Source organism: Gallus gallus, chromosome 4 (assembly GCF_016699485.2).
Source record: "Gallus gallus isolate bGalGal1 chromosome 4, bGalGal1.mat.broiler.GRCg7b, whole genome shotgun sequence".
In the NCBI taxonomy this organism is placed as follows: Eukaryota; Metazoa; Chordata; class Aves; order Galliformes; family Phasianidae; genus Gallus; species Gallus gallus.
The window spans coordinates 86,864,230-86,882,103 of NC_052535.1; the positions used below are offsets into that span (position 1 = coordinate 86,864,230).

General features: G+C 35.3%; 1 long non-coding RNA gene across 2 annotated transcripts; it reads left to right on the plus strand.

The window, feature by feature from the left end:
• Positions 1–7,630: 7,630 nt before the first annotated feature.
• LOC121110704 lies at positions 7,631–17,649 on the plus strand. 2 transcript variants are annotated; one of them, XR_005859604.2, is made up of 3 exons: positions 7,631–7,756; positions 10,529–10,670; positions 16,910–17,649. It is a non-coding gene; the product is annotated as an uncharacterized LOC121110704 (long non-coding RNA). The 2 variants fall into 2 exon arrangements; XR_005859603.2 differs by lacking the exon at positions 10,529–10,670.
• The last annotated feature ends 225 nt before the right edge of the window (positions 17,650–17,874 follow it).

Genomic DNA, 17,874 nt, shown 5'->3' on the forward strand with positions numbered 1-17,874 from the left:
AGTGGTGTAGTCTCTTTGAACACTTCCTATGTGAATACAGAGCAAAAATGCCAGTTTGTGTAATCATTCCTCGTGCTTAACTTCTCTCTTTTTTTTTGGGGGGGGGGCTTTTTTTGTTTGTTTTTTGTTTGTTTGTTTTTAGATAAAGATTTGTTTGTTCACAGTCTCTGTAAAAGCAAGTGGAACAGAAAGTGTTCATAGAACGAATTATCCAGTTTTGTTCCAACTTATTTATTTATCTTTTTGTTTATTTATTGCTTTATTTACCTTTCTAATACCTCATCTACGGTGCGTGATATGTTGTCCTCCATGTGACTCAGGTCAAATGAGCTCTGTAATGCAGGATGCAACATGTAGGGAGTAGGAATGGTTTAGAAATATGATCGTTTGCCTTACCCTGAATCTTGTTGGTGTATAATAAAAATTGCTTTACTTCTTCCCCTCATTATCAGGTTAATGAAATCAAATGCAGAAATAGACCAAAAAGAAAATGCAATCATTGCACTTGGTGGTCATGACCCTACATGTCGTCATCTCTGGGAGACGTGAAGTTTCAGCAAGAGAAAATTGCCACAAATACAGAATCATAATGAAGACACAAGTTATATCACTTGACTTTTGAGGTTTAAGATGATATGGTTATGACACTTCACACTTAAAACATGCATCAATCATTCCTCCACAGCACAGAAAGAACTTCAGGTTCCCTAGGGCAGGAAACATGCAGTCATGTATCTCAGCACACAAATGACATTTCACCCCATCTTTAGGAATGATTTCACTAAGAAGGAACTCTATGCCTATGAGCAGCAAGCTGTGAGAGCGCTTGGCAGCTGACATTCCACCATAGGATTTTGAACAAATTCTACTTCTTCTCTATCAGGAAAAATAATAATAATAAAAAATCCTGTACATTTCTTGCTGTCCAAATGGTACCAGTACAGCAGAAAGTTTTGCTGTACCAAAACACACGTCACCAACCAATTTTTATGACTGTACTATAAACTTACTGCTCTGTCTGTGATAAAAACAAGAACACTATAATTTACATTCAATTTCTTGTAAAGTAGGATTGATAGCTATCTCTCATTTACCTGTAGTCTTAATGAGTTAGTCATAACTCACTAAACCAAATCCATATAGTGAAATTGTATTTCCTAGATATCTGCTTAGACAGCTATTGTTTTTGTGAGGGAGACATTATGATACCACAAAGGAGACAGCATTTGTCAACAAAAATTACAGAAATATTGTATCAGAAATATTACTTGATATATTAGTTGAAATGTCTAGGTACTGTTATACTCATCTGTGCTGCTGCCTGTAGCAAGTGCATTCACACATTCACTCACACTGTAATAGGATAGCCACTAAACACAACTGAGATTATGGCTTAAAGTGAATACAGGCTTCTCGTTTCAGTTCCAGTCATAGCTTTCACTGTAAAGTCAAGCTGTGCTTTCATCTAGATTTTGTTCTGAGCTCCTCTGTACCTGCATCACCAGTATCGGATATGAAGCAGTTCCATGATGAGAAGAAAATTACAAAGAACAATGTCAAGAAAAAGACAGCAGTGACCCTCCTGTTCTTATAGCTGCATAAGACCCTCCTGTTCTTACAGCTGCATAAGACAGGAACAACAGGACTGATCTGTGACTCCAACAGTGCAAAGAATATTTACTGTGCAAATTAATATCTGTCAGACAAATAATCATAATATTTTGATTCTATCATGATTTAGCTGAAAGAAGTGAGGAATCCTTACTATTAGGAAAAGCAAGGAGCTGATCACAGAATCACAGAACCCTTGGAGTTGGAAGGGACCTCTGGAGATCTTTTAGTCCAACTGCCTCCCAAAGCAGGTTTTCTACAGCACATTGCTCATGAAAGCTTTGAATCTCTCCAGAGGAGGAGACTCCACCACCTCACTGGGCACTCTGTTGCAGTGCTCTGTCACCCTCACAGTAAAGAACTTCTTCCCCATCTTTGTATGGAACTTCCTGTGTTGCACTTTGTGCCCATTGGCCCTTGTCCTGATGCTGGGTACCACCAAAATGAGCCTGGCCCTATACACTTGACCCCCATGCTTTAGATATTTATAAACAGTGGTAAGATCCCCTCTCAGCCTTCTCTCCTCCAGACAGAAGAGTCCCAGGGCTCTCAGACTTTCCTCATAAGGGAAATGCTCCAGGCACCTCATCATCTTTGTGGCCTGACATTCCTGACATTTCTAAGATCTGTCTCTCTGTAGCTGGAACTGAAGTTTAAAAACAGACTTTATTGTTCTGTTCAGCAATTGTCAAAGGTGACAAGAAACAATGAGAAAGACAAAGAAAGTTAACTAGACTTCCTGAAATCAAAGAACAAAGAAAACGGCAGAACAAAAGACTCTAAGGTGTTTAAAGAGTCTTATTTACCTCATTAATGCTCTATTTATGTAGACAAAGTCAGAAATATTAAATTGATTAAAAAAATATTGGCTCCTTGCATAAAGAAAATAGTTTAGACACCAGGGAGCTATATAATTCCCCTTTATTAGTTCAGAAACCAGTGATAACTTGAAATACTCGGATACCTGGAATGACCTTTGAAAACTCATTTGTAGTAATTTAACGATATGGAGTTATATTCTTATTTCAAAACACAAAAGAAAACAAAACAAAACATTGATTTAAATCAATACTTCAATAAAATATTTTATAGTAAATCCATATTATCTACTTTTTTCTTTTTTTTTTTAATGAATATACACAGCTTTATGTTTCCGATAAGCTCCGTGGTCCTAACAGAAACTGTTCTCTTCTTTGTTTTCAAATTCCGAAATGAGATGCAGAAAAGAGAAAAAGAACTGAATAATATAAAGTCTGATGAAAGCTACGTATCATATGTCTACTAAGTGAACAAATTTATTTAGACAATAAACATGTCTTCTTGAATATTAGGATAATATCTTGATATCATAACAGAAGTCTGCTCTAAAAAGATGGAGATAGCATTCGTGGGTATTTCTACATTTGTACACAGTACACAAAGGCAAACTCATGTGCAATACATTGTTCATACGAACCATTAACAAATATGTCATTTGCCCAGTTTGGAACTAAAGATCTGTAAAAAAACCTCTGTGTAGAAACAAATTTTCCAGTGAATTGCTTCATCTCCAAGGCTATGCTTTGTTTCTCTCCCTTCTCAACTGTTCTCTGATGGCTGTTGCATAAAAGGCCTTATTAATCAACCACAAAGTGCAGGAAAGAAAACTGTCTAAGCACCTAAATGACTTGCTTATACAAATGATATGGACCACTGTAAGAGATGAGGTCAAGAGTCCCGTTTGTTGTCATGTCCCATTTTATTGATGCAGCAGGATGCACCCAATCATAATTTTGTCACCGTCTGCTATCCATTCCTCCAAAGAACAATCATTCTGGGGCTGTCATATGCATCAAGCATCCCAGTGCATGTTGCATGTTTGATAGAGCCCTACCTTAGTCATTAATCATGCATACAGTTAAATTTCCTCTGTCAGTACAGCAATTCTGCAGGGGCAAGAACGTGTTATCAAGTTTTTGTTAAAGAAATGACTACAAAAAAAAAGTAGGTCAGTGTGAGGTTGCTTTAAAGCAGTACCTTAAAATTAAAATTATCCTGACTGTCTAAATGTTGCTACTTATATATAATGTGATTAAAATTTAAGATATATTCCATATCCTGTTAAATACTGAGTCTCATGGATCGGCTTTTTTGCCTTTATCCTGAAAAAGGATAATTTTATACATTATTCCATGACAAGATCATTGGCAACGGCAACAGAAAAAAAACAACCTCCAGGGTCGCCCAGATCTTGAAAAAACATACTAGGATAGCAACTATCCTGACAAAGACACTCACAAGCCCCCAGACTTTTCAGTAGTCCTTCAGATTGCCAAAGAAATGCAAAGAATAAAATAAAGCAATACAAAATACATCAGGTATTTCAATTTTATGTTAATTTAGTTTGAGAGTCAAGAAAGTTTTGAAAAAGTCAAATCAACTTCAATAACATCCAAATTCAACTTATAGAATTATGGATGATCAGTATTAATACGGAAAGAAGATTTCTGAAAGGAGAGACCACTTTGATCTAGTAGACAAAACCGTAATGAGGTGCTATGGCTGGAAGCTGAAGGTAGACATGTTCAGAACAGAAATAAGGGAAACGTGTATAATGGCAAATATAATTAAGCACTGGAAAATTAGATATATGCATACTGTGAATTTTTTCTCACTTGACAGTTTGGATTCAGTCTTTTTCTAAAGGAAACACTTTAGTATGCTTACAAATTGTTAGGAGCATGTTGCAGGAATCAACCTGCTGGGAAGGAGAAAAAAAGCAGACAGATGTGGACTGCCTGTTACAAGCCTGCTTGTAGACACAATATCCTGTAACTTATAACCTGCATTTATTTTCCCCTGTATATTCTGCTTATTATTTTTCTGCTTATCTGCATTTTGTGTTGCCCTTATTCTCTATAGTTAATAGAACAATGGAAGCAGGGCTAAAGGAGACAGTTCTGTGTAGGTATACTGTGCAGTGACAATATAAATAGCAATTCAGATTTCAAATTGATGATGATGATACACAAAGCTAAGAAGAGCTACTTTTTGTTTCCAGAAGAGAGTAACCAGCTTTTAGGACGAGTTTGGGAAGTAGAGACATTAGTAAATACAATACATGTCATCTGCAGTAAATAAAGTTAAGGAGTGTAGACATCATTGCAGCAGAAGCACTTTGCAAAATTGAATTTTTTTTCTCAAAGAAGAGTTGATTAGTGAAATTGTCTTGCTCAGAAGACCCTCTGTTCATCTTCCTATGGCACATTTGCATAATCTCAGTATGCAGCATTCTCATTTGCAGTCTGTGAAGTTCACAGAAGGAAATTAATATGAAACAAATAAAATATTTATTTCAATGTTATTCTTTCTCATGTTCTCTCTACTGCTGCACTGAGATACTAGCAAACATAAAAATAAAAGGACCATTTAACCCTACCTGTAATAGACTTTCCTGTGGACAAGGCCATATGCAGGGTAAGATAACATTAAAAATTCCTGTGTCCTGTTTGAGTATCCCAACAGACAAACAATACATTCTATTTCCTTTTGTTACATATCGGGTAAGATTTTCATGCATTACAGAGAAATCTAAGTTTTCCGTATTCTCTAAATATGACAAAAACAGATTAGATTCAAATGTTGAACCACTTGATTTGGAAGGATGTTTTGTTATGCTTTGCTTTGTTTCTTAGCTGTCATGCTGAAATGTTATTGAACCAGAAGAAGCAGTTCATAGTACCACAATCTTGAACTGTTTTCTCTTTAAATATTTCAGTTAAGTTTTCTTGTTTTCTTGGAGCGGGATAAAACTGAATCTGCTGATCTCAGGGTTGAGCAGGATTAGACTGATGTATTTATTCTTTCCAATAGGATGTGACCTTATTTTACATATTCTATTTATTTGAATAAAATGTTTTATTTACTGCACCCACTCAGTATAGATTTTTTTTTTTTCAGTAATTATGAAAGAAGTCTTTAAATATATACTGGTTTTTATCCTTGGACTGTTGCCATAAGAATAAACAGAGTGTGGCTTGAACAAAGAGTTCAGATTATGCAGTACTTACTGCTTCTCTATTTTATCTCTTTCATACAATAGACAGAAGCTTTCATCTGTTATAAAGTACAATGCTCTTTTTTGACATGATAGGATTACTGCCTTACTAGATTTCTTTCCTAAGCCACCGTGTTTGTCTTTGAATTTTCCTTTATGCATCTACACCTCTTTCTTGTGTTAATAGAGCACAAATATTTTACTATTTTCTTGACGTCCCATGCTCTACTAACATTTTAAGAATGTCACACTCCATTTAAGTGTCAGGATAAAGACATCTAGTGTAATATCTTCTTCCTGTAAGTGCTTCTGACTTCTTTGTTGTCTGCATAATTCTGTCTTGCAAGGAGCCTTTTGCAAAATAATGTTCTTAAGAACACTATAGATGAAAACAGCTCACCTATGGCATTATAAAGAAATGAAACTGGCAGTGGGTGAATAGGTGGGAAAGCAAGATATTAGAAAGGAAAAGAAGTAATCTAACTACAATGGAGACATCTAAAAGCTCAAAGCCAAAATGTAGGATAATGAATTAAATGTGAGTATATGTGTTTCTTCTAAGTGAGCTAAATCCTGGTCAAAACTACTAGAGTAACAGCTCTGAAGAAGGAAGGTGGCTGTGAAGAGGATGCAAAGACCAAAGAAACACAAGCTTTACTCCACTACTGGGCATTGGAACTGATCTAGTGAGATCTTAGTAACTGAGCAAAATATGCACCTGTTTTGTACTTCCACTCAGTGTTTCTCTTGGCAATTTTGATCTATTGAACATTAATCTGAAAAGATCTACGTATTTTTTATAACATCACTCTCAGATTGTAAGTCATGATGGTTATTTGCATCTTGCTGTAAAGATTTTTAGTTCCTTGGGAATGCTAATCTTTTGTGCAGGTACACAGAAATAAGAAAAGGCAATGATAATAAATACTTCTAATGGTATTAATAATAACAACATATAACTTCAAGAAGATCTCTGAAGAACAGCTTCTCAGTGTGATTATGATAAATGTCAGAAAAACACAACCCCGACATTATTTTGGTTTATGTAAAGTATTTCAAAGGATGATAATGCCTCAGCTTTTATTTCACCAAAGTAACATAAAAATGCCTTAATCAAGAAAAAAACAACAAAAAAATCCTACCACTAAGATAGCCTTCTGTCTGTAAAAAACAGAAGTGAAGTAAAGTAATGAAGATGCCTGTATTTTTACAGTTTGAAACTCTGGGTAATTTTTTGACTAAATTTACAAAATTGTTGATGTTATTATATTACAGAACACCATGAAAATTTATTGGAAAAACAAACAAACAACAACAACAACAAAACCTACAAATAAATACATTTTATAAAATTTCCTGAGAAAGAACATTTTGTCTTTTTAAAATATGTTTCTATTTTCAAATGTCATTGACTGAAATCCTGTGTTGGGAAACAGAGTAACAGAATCACGAAGGTTGGAAAAAACAACTAAGATCCCCAAGCTCAACGCCAACCCACCCCCACCATGCCCACTGCCCATGTCCCTCAGTGTCACATCTCTATGGTTCTGGAACACTTCCAGTGACAGCGACTCCACTATTTCCATTGGCAGCCGTGCCAATGCATTGCCACTCTTTTGGAGAATACATTTTTCCTTACATCCAAACTGAACCTCCCGTGGTTGTCCCTCACTTGACTTCAGGCATTAATAACCAACAAATTCATCCCTTAATAAACATAATTTTGAAATTTATGAAATAATAAATAAATGTTTCTAATAGTAAATAGATTCTCACGAGTATCTTGGGATTGATTTTGATTTTGCATGTCAAATTAAGCTGCTATCACATACAGACTGAGATAGCTTTCTCTGTCTTTCTGGCACAGTTGTCTCTTTCAGCATAATTTAAACTAGTTTAGTGTTAACTGTGTTAATCTGAGCATTCATTTCAATCACTGATTGACAAGACAATTTTGTACACAAGACCTAAAAAGCATTCCTTTCCTTAGACCTCCTGGACTACAGCTCTGCTCTGTGCAACTGATTACTCTATTGACAAAATCATAAAACGGAAAAGCTGAAGAAATACATATAACACCAAAATCTTGTCCCTAGCTCCAAGAAACAGGTTTGTTTCCAACAACATATTTGCTACTGTTTTTTTTAGGACACTGACTGACTGATACGGATTTTCAACCTATGCAGTAAATGTTTTCCTGTTTCTCCTATCTATAGCTTTCTGCTTTCACCCTTTTCACCCTGTGAGCAAAAGAACTGACGTACAGTATAAACTCAGATTAAAATATATTTTTCTTTAAATTTTCCTTGTCCTCATTTCTTCCTTCAGGTAACATAGATAATTTCTAATTGTTATAAACAGAAAATTAATAAAGTCCAAATTCCTTAACAGTCTTGGCTACACTAAAGAAAAGTGATTCCATAATGTTGCAGTAAATATGTGCAATAAATTGTGCAACAAAAGACTAGAACCAAAATTCATATAAGCATTACTTATTTTACAAAGCTTAAAGCAAATGGCTTCTTTAATTTTATTTGAATTATGAAAAGAACAATAATATTTCAGTGAGCTGTGGCATAATGCCGTAGTTTGTAAATATCTGTTAGTGTAATTATAAGGTACTGTTCATATTTATTTGTTCTGTTTTATTCCTTTCTGTTTTTGCAGGAAAAGGAAACCATTTAAAATGCAAATTAATTCTATATTTATATAATCAACAACATTATTTTTAATCCTAGAATTAAACATATCTTGCAGTTAGGAACCGCAGAAAATACATTTCTGTTGTAAACAGATATTGTATTAATTATTAACTATTGCTTGAGTCAAAATAATCAGTAGGAAGAAATTGACACCAAATGATCTACAGAGAATTATGATATCTCTTATCTTTGTCACCCTGAAATACATGCAGTCACTCATGATATCTGCTCTCCATTCTGCAAGTGGAAGCATAAGTGAAGCTAGAACTAAGACACCTTAGACTGCCGTGTAGGTTTGCCCAGTAAGAAGAGAAAATTGGAAATGTAGAATGCATTTTAAGATACTGACATACATATGTAACATTCGCAAGTTCAAAAGTATGTTTATTCATGTTCCTTCACCTACCCTGGAATAAATGTCAAACCTATCACTTTATCTTCAGGAAGGACAGAAGGAAATCTCCTTCTCCCATCACACTTGAAACCAAAATATCTCATTGAAATTAGAATGTCTAATGCAGATAAAACTGCAGGTTCCTCTAACTTCGAACAGCTTACCTAATAATTAGGAACTTGTTTTCCAAATAGTATTGGTTACAGTAAGAAAGTAAGACCTCAGCTGTTTGTACACAAAATGTAATATGCAGATAGTTTATTGACCAGAGGGATGAAATTAATAGATTGAGCCTGGACTGAATGAAAAAATTGGGAGCATTGAAATATAGTGCTGTAGTTAAGACAATATCTACTTCATAGAACTTTACCCTCAAATGTAAAAGAAAGGAATGGCTAAATCCCAGTAGTTGAGCTCTCTTCTATTTTTATGATTCATGAGAAATTACATCAACTTTGCAAGAAAGTTTATGAAGTCAGAGATTGTAAAGCAAGATTTTATTTATAAGAGTCCATTATTATGACAGTTACCATAGTGAACAGCAGTACTGTAGAAGCCTCTATGCAAAAGAAGTTGGACTAAAGGCAAGAACCAACCCATACCCGTCATATTCAGGGTTATCAACTACACATAAATACCTTACAGGGTTGCACTGAATGACCTCAGTCTGTTTTATGGATATAAACCAACAGGATGAAAGTTAAATATCTGCATTAACAATAGAAACCACTGAACAAATAAACAACAACACAAGACAAATAGTTCTGTGGCCCAGAGATAGACATGTTTACTTAAAAAACTAGTTGCATATTTTAAGAAGGTTAATTAACCTTTTCAGGAGTTTACAAAAAATCACAACCGGTTCCTTCAGACTGGAAGAATTTTTAAGTGATAATATTTAGTTGAATAATAGGTTTTAAAGGAAATAATACAAGAATCACTGGATAAAATTTTATAAACAGAACATTCTCATTTAGGGTGTACAAGTGAAAGCAAAAAGGTGTAACTGTAGTGGATGATTTCTCAAACAAGACTCTTATTGATACAGAAGATGACCTCAAAAGCTAATTGAAAGCATAAAATATTACAGAGCTCTTGCCAAATATTTGCCTAAATGGTCCTTGTCTTGGACTGCATTAATATCTCTTCACTGTGTTATATTTTGGAATTCATAAACAAGTAATTGCAAGTTATAGAAATCAAGACAAATTAACAAAAAATTTATCTGGATGCAAATCTGAATACACTCAGACAGAATGTGTAGGCTGTAAAATTTCATGCTTGCCTATCCCTAACTATGATTAATGTTATAAATGAGTCTGAGAAGATTCCAATGTTTACAGATATAAGCTTATAAAAACACTGGAGCCTAACTGAACTTATCCATACCTATTTTATCTATAAGTTGAGTTGGAAGCACTGTAAACAAGTGATCTAATGGAATTCAAGATTTCAGTTTCCTAGTATATTTTGCCATTCCTATTTAATATTTCACGCTTAATATTAAAAATATTTTTCATTTATTTTATTTTTGATCTTAGTGCCCTTAGAAAGTATTTTTTTTCTGATATATACCATCCTGCTTTTGGCTGATTTAGAGTTAGAGAACTATTAAATTGTCTTTATCACAACCCTTCTTTTCCCTGATTCTCTCCCCCATCTTTCTGGGGACAGGAGAGAGTGAATAAATGACTGTGTGGTGCTAAGTCACCTTCCAGGTTAAACCATGGCATTTACTAGCAGACTGATAAACTTGTACATAAAAACTTTCTGGTTTTATTACAGATGCATGACGCAAAGCTATATAAATATCATCTCAGTCTCACAGGACCATTTATTCTTGTTTCTTGAGTATATCTTAGCTCTTGAAAGAAAAATTACAGCTGATAGAATTGATACGTGCGAAGGAAGAGAAGAAATAGATAAGGTCAGTCATCCTAGCCATAAGATGTTCATGAATACTCAACAATACTTTCTAATATACCTTGATTTTGACTTTGAAATCTTAAAGACCAAAGGCCCCATTGCTATGCCCGGGGCTGGGACACCTCCTCCTACCAGACCAGGTTGCCCAAAGCATCACCAAAGATGTCCTTGAGCACCTGCAGGAATGGGGCATCCACAGTTTCTTGGGAGTCTGTGTCAGTACCTCACTACCCTCTGAGTAACAACTGTTTTCTGAATGTCTAATCTAAATCTTCTCTTTTTTTGGTTTGAAGCCATTCCTCCTTGTACTATAATTATACTCTCCAGAGTACCTCCCCAGCTTCCCTACATTCTTGCTTCAGCCTGTCTCAGGACTTTACTACAAGATTTGACTACCGGTATCCTCGGCTGTTCAATCTGGCATCTTCCATATTTCTCAGTAAAATATGCCACATTTTTCAGACTTCAAGGTTTTTCCGCTTTGTAATATCCAGAAGAGCCTAACTAAACATTTTCTGTAGCTTTAAAATTTTTTAGTTATTAGATCACCCAATTGGATTCCTATATTCCACAGACCACTCAATGTCACTGAATTATCCTTTGACTGACAGCAGTCACTTTTAATTCAAAAACTTGAACAATTCTGAGGAAATCAGGAGAAGTTATCACCACTTTTGTTGTATGTGGCCATTATTTTCCATGTTAAAAATTTGTTACTCATTTTCACCTATTTCTAAATTCCAGACATTATCCCTGCTTAAAGGTCCTTTAATACATGGCAATTCCTTCAGTGAGCATATATATGTGCTTCAATGAAGTCATGTCTCAGTCTCCTTGCAAAAAAAGGAAACAGATTAAACTTAATACATTTATCATTCTGTGGCATTTATCTAGTCTTTGAATGTCTTTATTTGTGGCTCTTGTCTATGCATTTTTCTGTTTTTTAATATCCTACTGAAATCATTGAGCACACAGTATTCCATTACTGGGCTCAGAGATGCCACATGCAAAGCTGCTATTAACTTCTATCTTGAACTAACTACTTCCTTCTTTATACTTACATTACAGTCATGTCATTGCACAAAAAGCTTCATTTTCTTGACTACTGTAACTTTTAAATCCTTATAAATCATATATTTCCAGTATGTAGTCTTACATTCTGCATGAATGCCTTTCACCTATCCACGATCTCTAGTGCTTTATTGTGCCATGCTGACACATACAAAGAAGTAAAACAAAATTCTACCTTCGATTGGTGCAACATATTTTCTCAGGTAATCTCTAAATTCTTTCAGGAGTACTTTCAGTTCTATCTCCAGATGACTAATCAGCACATTACAAGGGCTGGTCTGAAAGTAATGCCTCCTATTTTATTCTGTTGGCCCATGAAATCAGAGACAGATGGTGGTGATATGGCAGTAGATGGTGAACCTGCCATTACAATATTTCATTACATGTTGTTGCTGTGTGACAGATGGCAGCGGAGGGGCAGACTGACAGAACGGTGCCTGACAAGGAAGCACATATGAAGCAAAACTGTCACTGAAATCCTCCATGAGGAAAAAAATGGCACCCACTGACATTCATCAACATTTGATGAATGTTTCTGGAGACCAAACAGTGGATGTGAGCACAGTGAAGCAGTGGGTGGTGCTTTTCAGCAATGGTGACAGCATGCATGCACTTGTTCATACCTGGCATAAATGCATAGTTAATAGTGGTGACTACGTTGAAAAACAGTGTGTTGTAGCTAAGAATTTGCTCCATCAAACAATGCTATTGTACTCTTTGTATCTTTTGTACTTTCCATGGAAATAAATAGGAGGCATTTCTTTCAGAGCAACTTACTTGCAATCTAGGTGGTTTGATGTGAATGTCTCTATCTCAGTGTTTTCTTTCATCTTAGTCTTTATGAGTGAATTTAAACAGGAAGAGCTTCAGGAGTTCCTCTTTATGCTGACAGAAGAGTAGCACAAGGAGCTAAGCATTTATGTAGGTCTCTAGTTGACACCACAATCATTGCTAACTTAACATTTGCATGTTTATAAAGACAGAAGAATTTGGTCCTTTTCCACATACCATTCTTTTAACAGAGAAAATCAAGATCCTTGGATGAATAAAGCCTGAAGTTATCCTTGAGATCCATAATTACAGATAAAAGTCCATTTACTTTACTATTGCAACCTTAGAAAGCGTAGGAAAGAAAACTGCATTATCAGCAAGAGACAAGTAGAATTGTGACACAAGCTTCTTCTGAATTAAATTTAGTTGCATTAAATGTTTTTCTAACTTTGCATTATAGCAATCCAATCACAAGGCATATTTCAGGCCTGGTACAGATGGATTTTTGTTCCAGAGTTTTCTTGTTTACACCTCCAGCCATCAGAGTGCACAAATGACCTACAAATATGCAAGTCACAGAGAGCATCTGTCAGCTTTGTGCTCAACCACTTCACTGCATGCATCAATCGCAAAATAATACAGGCATACCTTAGGGCACTGCTGTTTGCACCAGCAGCTACATCAATGTTTCTAAAAGGACTACATATTTTCATGGATTTAGGTTGGCCATAAAATTTGTTTTCAGACCAATTCCAACTGAATAGGTGCCATGAAGGAGTTCTTTTAATTTATTTTCAAGAGAAAATTAAATTGACAGATTTTAAAGAACAGGAGCACTAAGCTGCACATAAGTATTGATATCAGACAAATTTTAAATGCAGTACACATTACAAAGCCTCGGTTACTGGGTATTTTATTGGTTTGTTTTCAAGACAGAGTGATTTATTCATGTTTGTTATCAGCTGCTTTACAATCACAGAACAATTCTAAATGTGCTACAGTGGATTTGGTTCTCTGGGCTGCCAAGACAGTAGTTTGTCCAGTAAAAGGATGACCTACACTCACACTGGGAGACATTAATTTACCTCTGTACATGCAAGTGATTACTGTTCTGATTAGATCTGCCCCAGCTGTGAACTTAACACAGCCTTAAGAGCTATTTGGTGAGGATGTCTGCTGAACAGTTTTTTATCAGTGTGAGCTCCAACAGCTACCATGGGAGCTTAGGGTTCTATTCATTTTCCAGAAGCATCTAAGTTCATTTGAGACAGCCTGGGACATCCCAGGTGGATTGTAACTGCCAGTTCAGTGGATGTGTGTACTTCACAGACCATGCATCACAACTTCCAAACTTCTGGAAATGCCTCAGATCTACTACAGAGTTTCAATTGACTTCAGATGGATGGTTTTCAGCAAGTGACTCTAGTCAGCTCTCTCACATTTGGACATTTACATTTAGATGTATCTGAATCTGAAAGCTGACTCCCACCCCAAATGTTCATGTTTTTCCTATACCAAAGAATACTTGGAACAGGGACCAAATAGAGACTGCTATATGTTTCTCAATAAGGAAGCTCCATCTCTCTGTGGCTGCATACCTCCACATTTTATTCTGGCTGAAGTAACTTAAATGGACCTCTGTAGATAGAAAACACAATATATTTGAGTTCTTTGGTGAACAAACTTCCTGGAAAATTTCTGAATATTCGAGTAGCTACAGACTGTTACTGTGACTAGAAAGAAAACAGAAGAGAGTTTTAATTTAGAAATTGCCAGAGTTGTGATTAACAGTTTGGATTACAAGTCTTTTTTCTGGACTACTGCACAGCTAAGATCTTCCTCAGAAATTCTTGGTACAAATGACCTGCAATGTCACATGTGAATAGATATGAGGGACAAGGTTATTTTAGAGAGCTGCAGAAGAGTGCTGCTCTTCCCTATATAAAATCACAGTTCAGCAAATCAAGGAATTGTGGTCTGCAAGAAAAGTCTTTCTTTCCTTACTGTCTATTCTCTTCCCACTTGCCTTTCTATAAAAAAACTCCAAAACTTCACTGAAGTTAATGAAATGTCACCAAAGTAAAAAGAATCAATTTCAGGCCATTTATGTTGTCTCACATTTGATCTTCTCCTTGATGTTTTACTTGTCTGTGTCCTCCTTTCTTATTTCCCAAGAGAAGAAAACAAGCAGGATCAGAGCCCAGAGGCTCATCACTGGATATTTACACCAGTGTAAAGCCATTGATTCCAGCATTCTATGCAGGAATGAAATTTGTTTTATAATCTTTGGATGTGCACACCCAGGAAGTAAAGCTACATGGAAAAAGTAAAGTAAAGCTGAGATTCAAAATTTCATTTTAAATTGTTTTAAAGATTTCTTTCTAACATACAAAACAGGGAAATATCAAATGTAAAGAATTATCAATAAATTCTGTTTTAAAATATAATTTGAAACTGATTTCTTTCATTCCATGACAAAGTCAGTAACAAAGTTAAATGAAATATTCAAATACTGCATATTCCACATTCTCTAGAATAAAAGTGATTATTTGATGAATTACCTGGTAATCGGTACATTTCATGTAAGTAAATATTAAAGTAATAAATGTTAAAATAATCAATGGAATCAGAGAAGACTAGAAATTAAAATTGCAATATTAATGTAGCTCACTGTCTCTCTCCATTCCTTATGTTATAATCATTATCTGATCATACCTACAAAGATCCATTTCCCATTGGTTTTGCATCTGCTGTTTTTCACATATAGAGAATCATAGAATCCTAGAATGGTTTGGGTTGGACAAGACCTTAAAGGTCTTTATCTTCAAAGAAGTCCTTGGAGTTGTGTAATACAAGGCTGGTCTATTTGTTCAGATAGACTTTTTGTACAAGAAGTACTTTAGTCTGTAAGGATAAGGAGAAAAAGGTTTATAATTTTCATCTTTTCAGAAAAATGTGTTTGAGTAATAGAGAACAGTCATTTTCAAAACTAACAAAAAAAAAAAAAAAAAAAAAAAACAAAAATGCTGAAAAACAACCAACAAAGAAACAAGCAGCAACAAAGAACTTTGAGAAATTATCAGATGACATTCAGTACTCTTCCACTTCAAAGGATGAGCCGCTTAGCATTCTGCCAGTACAAACTTTGTAGAAAAGTTTATTTGAAAAGCTGTTAAGCTGAAGTGTATGTTTTGTAAAACATCTAAAATGTATTAAGCAAATTTAGCTTTCCTTCAGCCCAGAGGGCAAGTTACAATCTCCTTAACTGAATTTATTCTGGCTCCAAAGCAACTTGGCATTTAAAGATGTGCATAACTTTGAACACATGCTTAGTCTCCTTAAAGACAATGAGATTTCTCATATGCTTGAGTAGGGACTACACTGGGACTATGGACCCCGTCTAATTTCAGACTGTCTTTTCATTTACTTTAATGAGTATTAGATTGGATGCTGTATGAATTTATTTCACCATTGTCTTCTACCAGTATTTTACCCTGGGGACCGAGTGTGAGTATTTGAGATTCGACATGTGTTGCTCATCACTATAAATTAGAAAATATGCCATGTTTCCTATCTTCCTGTACTTTGAATGGATGAACACAGAAAGTCATCCCACCAGATGCCTTCCTGTGCTGATTTAAATCTCACCTTCTGCAGATGCTTGTATGAGACTTTAAGTTTCATTTGCAGAGAACATTTGTGCCAATAAAACTTTATTGTCTGAATATGTGCAGAAAGTGAGTATGAAAAAAACATTGAGTATATGAACCCCCTTACTGCTAAGTGTTTTTTACACCTTTCTCCTTGGCTGATGAAGAGATGACAGTTGGCTGCGGGAACAGAAGCTTGAGAAGTTGGTTTTAAGTTGTCAGTAACATTTTCTAATGGATTATTTGAAATTTCCCTAAATACTGGAGTGCTAAAAACTACATGAAGGCCAGCGTAGAACAAAACCTTTCAAGAAGATACCAGAGCTTGACAAACGAGATAGTGGTCAGCACCTCAGAAAAATTAAATGAAATGATGAAAATAAATAACAGCTGATTGAAATTGTTTGAATATGCATTAAAGTCTGGAGAGTAGTAAGGCTGTTTGCAGATTAAATTCTCACACTGAGCAGATAAGAATGATTAAATAGCTGCAACAATCAGCTCCAGTGGTTCATTTTCATTGGTGAGATGTGTGTGAGGTATTATAAGAATATATGAGTTCTATGCATAAAGACCACAATAGATGGTAAAAATTGTTAGCAAATACTTCAAATATTTGCAGCAGAATTTTTTTTTCTGTGACATGATTATATCTGATAGAGGTTTTATCTTTTCCTGCATGCATATTATATATATGTTACAAAATTCTGTGGAGACACTTTTTAGCCAAAATGCATTTGCTTTACAGGTGACCTCATGAATTGTGTGCTAAAGAAGTTTGTGCCTACAAATGAAGGAAATTTCATTCACACTTGATTAATTGGAATCTGGAGAGCAAGGGCACTGATGAGGAGAAAAGATGAAGATCAAATTCCTGTGGAAATAAAATCCTAAAAACTGGGCTATCAATCCAACAGGACAGATTCCTTATACAATAGGTGCCTCTTAAATTAGGTGCTGTAAATTAACCAGCTCAACTAAACGTAAGCAGGATCTTATCACTGTAATGCACAATAACGTCTACATTATTAAAATTCCACTAAAGAAAACTTAGTGTGAGATAATGCAGACATGAATGATCATTTAACATTAATCCTGATGACAGCCATTTCCACATTGCTATTGAAATTCCCTCCTTCCTACATTCTCATTTCCAAATACAATACAAACAGCATGCTCTAATCAATCAAATGTACATTCACCATATTTTTTATACAAGGCCTTGTATCTCCGATATATAAGCTGCTGACAATCATTTATCTTTCCTCTTGCTTTGTAGTCTCCCTAAATGAAAGAACAGTTAGAGAAAGTTGTAGTTTCAGCAGTGATTTTTACATTTAGAATTTGTTTAATGACAAATTACTGATGTTAATAACAGCCAGACCAAAAGATTGTCAAGTTTATCCAGCACAGCAACACCTGACTGTGATTTTATTGCTTTGAGATTTGGTCTAAATCAGAATAAACTGCTTTGATCAGCTCTGCAAATTGATTCCATGCTCCAGGACTGCGTCATATGAAGTCAGCATGAGTTTTCATTAGATATAAGAAAATAATTTTTTTACAGTAAGGGTGGTAAAGCATTGGAACAGTTTGCCCAGAGAGGTGGTGGATGCCCCATCCCTTGAGATACTCCTGGTCAGGCTGAATGGGGCACTGAGTACCTGATAGAGCAGTAGGTGTCCCTGCTCACTGCAGTAGAGTTAGACTAGA